The sequence below is a fragment of the Orycteropus afer genome, unplaced genomic scaffold, assembly GCF_000298275.1.
Source record: "Orycteropus afer afer isolate SDZICR_OR568_19922 unplaced genomic scaffold, OryAfe1.0 scaffold00172, whole genome shotgun sequence".
NCBI lineage: Eukaryota > Metazoa > Chordata > Mammalia > Tubulidentata > Orycteropodidae > Orycteropus > Orycteropus afer.
Genome location: NW_006921759.1, coordinates 930,150 through 935,665, shown reverse-complemented (window position 1 = coordinate 935,665; position 5,516 = coordinate 930,150).

Sequence of the window (5,516 nt, the reverse complement as noted above, 5' to 3'; positions counted from 1 at the left end):
AGGCACTACGTTACCAGAACTTCTAAACAGCAAACTCATTGCCTTTGAGTCAATCTCCACTTATAGCGACCCCTTCTTGGGTTATCACTGTGGAAGTAGATTGCCCAATCTTGGAGTGCTGAAGAGTGCTGGTGGGTTTGCATCTGGTTAGTAGTCAAATGCCTTAGGCACAATGACACCAGAGCTGTTCTGAAATGGCTCTTAAGTGCTAGTTGCCAGGCTACATTTTGGCCTCTAATATTTCATGAGATGTAATTTTCTGATGTGTTTTGTCTTTTCTACTTAGAAGAGGCTACTTCAAGGTTTTGTGGAAAGAAAAATTTCAGTCGAAGTAGAAAAATAATCTCAGTTTCTGGAACTTTCTTTGGTATTTCAGTGATCATTTCTTCTGTAGGATATATATCAATATATGCAAGGGGAAAATGCTCAAGCAGCAGCCCTCAGCTAGATCCTGGGTTGTTGGCTATTGGGTAAACTTAAAACAGCTCTTCAGTACACTTATCCCCTTATTGTCATGGTGGTATCAAGAAGGGAGAACCAGAGTGAGTCTTCCTAGTTTATAATACAACCAATCAATGGATTCTACTTTACACCGTTGGATTTTACTGGTGATCAAATGACAGTGATGTCCCTGGGTGGCCCAAATGGCTAAGTCTCTCAGCTGCTAACTGAGAGGTTGGCAGTTTGGGTTCACCTAGAACAATCAGCCATTGAAAACCCTACAGAGCACAGTCCTACACTGACAAAATGTGGTCACTGTGACCTAGAATCAATTCCACAGCAACTGATGATGGTGGTGAAATGGTCAGTACCTTAAGCTCTTTAAATGTGATTTCCCCAAGTTAACCCTTCAGTGTTCCTGGAGAACTTCCCTCAAAGTCATGTATTTTGATGATAGCTAAGACAATACTTGAAAGAAAGCAAGCAGCAATAAGTGCTTATTAATTGAAAACATGGATTAATGAATGAGGAAATGAATGAGTTTTATGGGCATCTGAGAGATTTGAACTAGGTCATTCCAGGACTTCTCCAAGATAATGAACTTGGAGGGGTGTCAATCAAGTATCTCGAATCTGCTGGTCCAAATTCACACCCCTGTAGGAGTCATGCATATTGTAGTCAGCATCTTAACTGGCCCTTAGCTGAGCATGGTAGTGATGATGATCGCGGTGATATTTTCCCAGAGTTCAGCTTTCCTTGGATGTGCTTCCTTACTCAACAAACATTTAATGGATACCTACTATATCCAAGGCATCGTTCTAGGTGCTGGGGATGCAGCAGTGAGCACTGTAGACAAAATCCCCGCATTTCTGGACCTTTCTTTCTAGTTCAGAGAGGCAGACGATAAACAAACACCTAAAGATATGCTAGTCAGGTCGGGGTGAACATTTTGGAGAAAAAATAAATTGAATGCTCAGAACCTATGGCTGCTCCTCTGCAGGCTGGTCAGGTGAGGACTGGACAAGCATCCAACTGTGGGGCAAAGTTTGTAATTTGTTGTTGCTTTTGTATGCCCTCTGGGTTAGAAAAAAATCTGTCCCTGAGATGTTTAGCGAGTCTGCTTGGCCTTTTGATTCCTCAGTGATTAAATGCCAGGCTATTGGGAATTAGTTTTATTCTAATTCAAGGTTAAATGTAGAAGATACCTCCCTCTTCTCCATCTATCAAAATTCAACTATGGATCTTTCCAGGGTGTCAGCTCCTTTTTGAAGCCTCCTCTGACCTCTCCCCATTCCAACTGCATTTAATCCTTCCTTTTGCTACTTTCAGAGTATTAACGTAGTTCTGTTTTTATCACATTTCATTCTGTCTCATATAGAATTACATGCTTAAGGGCCCTGTTTCTCCAATAAAGTTTGTAATTTCCTTGGAGGCAGGGAAGTTCTTTTTCACTCACTTCTTCATTCTGGTCATCTTCTTCCTCTATCCCAAGGAATTTTAGAATGCTTGCTACATAGTAGCTATTCAATTAACTATTGATTGATAGAAAGACACTTTAAAGCGCGCTTTGTTGTTTTTGTTAGCAGTAGAGGCTGCCTCAACTCATGGTGACCCCATGAACAATTGAACACTACCTAATGGAATGAAATGCTGCATGGGGCCATGCTATCAGTTGGGGATAGGGCTTTTGTGGTTCATAGACTTTTTCTCAACTGATTTCTGGAAGTAGATCATTAGGCTTTTCTTCCTAGTCTGTCACTTCGGAAGTGCCACTGAAGCCTGTTGAGCATCATATCAGCACGCAAGCCTTGAGAGATGGGTGGTTGCTGTGCATGAAGAACACTGGCTAGGAAGTGAATCCAGGTCTCCTGCATGGAAGGGGAGAATTTTACCACTGACAGTGCTGATATCTGATGAACAATGTGTAAGTATGCCTTTATTTCTAATTTCCACAGATGAAGGGTGTTTTCATTAATTTCCTTAGGACATTAGTTGTGACTGTTCCTTAGGAAAGAATTCCAAAGTTAAAGACTTGGAAGGAAATAGCAGACATTGGGAACAACAACAATGAAAAACAAATTATTGCTTCTTTTCTCATTGCAAAGGTGTACATACTCACTGTAGAAATTTTAGAAAATATGAATGAGCATAAGATAAAAATCACTTTCATTCATTCCTTCAACAGATACTTATTAAGCCTTTATAAATTTTAGGCATAAACAAAAAGAGCCCTGATGGAGCAGTGATTAAGTGCTCAGCTGCTAACTGGAGGTCAGTGGTTCAAATTCACCAGCTACTCTGTGGGAGAAAGATGTGGCAGTCTGTTACTGTAAAGATTAACAATCTTGGAAACCTTATGGGCCAATTCTACTCTATCCTATGGGGTTGTTGTGGGTTGGAATTGACTTAATGATAACAGGTTTGTTTTGTTTTGTTTTCTTTTTTTTGTTTGTTTGTTTTTTTGGTTAGGTATAAGCAAAGGACTAGGAATACAATAGTAAACCAGGTAGGCAAAGCCTTGCTTTCACACACAAAAAAAGAAATTAAACAGATAATTGTAACTTACACAATTAATGAATTATAATTACCATAATTCTTACATACGTAGTTAATGTAAACATTTTAGTGTATATTTTACCCAATCTATAAAGACAACATATTTATAAAAGAATTTTAAATACGGTAATAACTACAATGCTAGTACTGCAATACACTAAATCAAACACTATAATACGTTAATGATGATACTGTACTACATTAATAATACTAACCCTAGAATATACAATAGAGTGCGACTATTTCTTTAGGTCATTTAACATTATTCTACAATATCAATTAGATAACCAATAATATTTTGTTTTAATAATGTACCAAAATTTCATATATTACTTGAATTGGAATTTTTCTATCAAAGAGTCTGTAAACATTTAGAGCTTTTGATAGGTTTGAGTAACTTGCCTCTCCACTCTGTCTGAAGACAGCCAATTTCTATTTCTGCCAGCAGTATATGACAGCACTGGCATCTGAATTTAAAAAAAAAAATTAAAAAGATTTAATTTGATCTATGCATTTTTGTTTGTGACTGTGAGATCATTTCTGATCATTGATCTCTCATTAGATCTGCTTATAAGTAGGTAATGATGAAATCTGTAATCAGTTTTAGGGCAGAGAAGTATTTTGCTAAGGTGGATGTCAAGACTGTTGGATAGTTTCAGCCCTTAAATCATAAAGTGAAAGAATGACTAACAGATCCTGTTCTTTATCTTTATGTTAATTGACTCTTCAGTTTGGGCACTGTCTTGCCATTATGTGGAGAAAGGGCATTTAAGAAAAATCTCGGGCTCAGAATGTCAGGAGCACAAACAAGGACAGAGTTAGGGCAAATGATGCCAGTGTCATTAATGAGATTGCAGAGAAGCAGACCATGTACCAACTGAGAGAGATTGCAAAGAGCAGCCAGTCAGTCAAGAAAAGCTCAGAGCCTCTTCCTCCGGCAGAAAATCAAAGGGTTGGGGCTGAAGGCAATAATCACATGTGAAACAAGTTACCTCCTTTTGTAAGAGGATATGAGGAATGGAATGGGAGAGGTTGTCCCTACTCTGAGAGTGTCTGTATGAAACCTGACTTATAAGGTATTATAAGACTACTACTTTACGTTGATATTATGGGCCAGGCCAACATAATCTCACTGCTGTCCAGTCGACTCCAACTCATAGCCACCCATCCTTGGGTTTCTGAGGTGATATCTCTACAGAAGTAGATTGCCCCGTTTTCCTTCTGAGGAGTGGCTGGTGGGTTTGAACCTCCAGCCTTCTGCTTAGCAGTCAAATGCCCCAGGCACTATGCCACCAAAGTTCCAAACATTATAATATAAAGTAATTATAATTTAATTTAATGTAATGAGATTATATTTTTCCTTGTAAGAGATTATATTTTTCTTTCTAAAACATGTCAGTTTCTTTTCATACAAAACGGAAAGCAACTGGTATCTAGTAGGGAACTGACTTGTGAGATTTCCGATGACATTCTAGTTACCTAGGACATAGAATGAAATGCAAAACTACATGGGAAATGGTACTAGAATGCCAGGCAGTACACCTGTATTCTAGTCTGGATTCCATTGTCACCTAGTTCTGTGACTGTGGACTAAGACTCTTAAGCTCTTTGTAGCTCAGTTTCTTCATTTTTAAAGCAAGTGATTAGAATAATATTACTTTTATGTTTCTTTTGGTTTTAAGTATCCTCTGATACCCTGTCTCCTAAACCGAAACTCATACAGGTTCAAATGGAGGCTCATCTTATTCTCCATACTCAAGTATGGAGAAAAAGTGTGTGATTACAAAACTTTTTAGATTCTCACTTCTCCCATGAGATTCTAGTTTTATGTGTGTGAGGGACAATCGGGGAGTGGGTGGAGAGAGAGAGAGATTTTGGGATTTGTAGCATACATAGTTCACTGTTCACAAATGACAACTTCTTTATATTTCTGTCTTGGCCTTTGTACCTACTCTTTAGATCTGACTTCATATTCATAATAAAAGAAGAGAAAGCCTTTCAATTCCTCATTACCTTTTCCTCCACTTTTCAATTAATTTTCTTCACTTTCTATCTCACCTCATAAAATGATGAACACTTTCCAATTTACTGAAACAGTTGTTCTATAGAAGACCAATATGCTCCAATGACTCTCAATATTGTTATATCTTCATCAACCCTAGAAAGAAGAGTGTGAGTGTGTGTGTGTGTGTGTATGTGTTTATGCAGAGTTGAGAAACATGAGTTAGGAAGGGGAAAGATTAGATGGTTTGGCTTCAAAGAGAACATTTGTAGATTCTATCTGGAGCACATTTTATTAAAATTGCAACAAACTTTATAAAATCAGATGTATGGTTCATTAAGGGAACATTACCTTACAATTATGATTAATTAGATTAAACTTATGAAAGTGTGTTATTTGTTCAAATCAAAAGGGTGGGAGAAGATGATGGATGATGAAAGAGTGTGATAAATGAAGAAAGCAGCTGAACTAAATTGAATGTGTATTCATCCGTTTTCACTTCATAACTAATGATAAA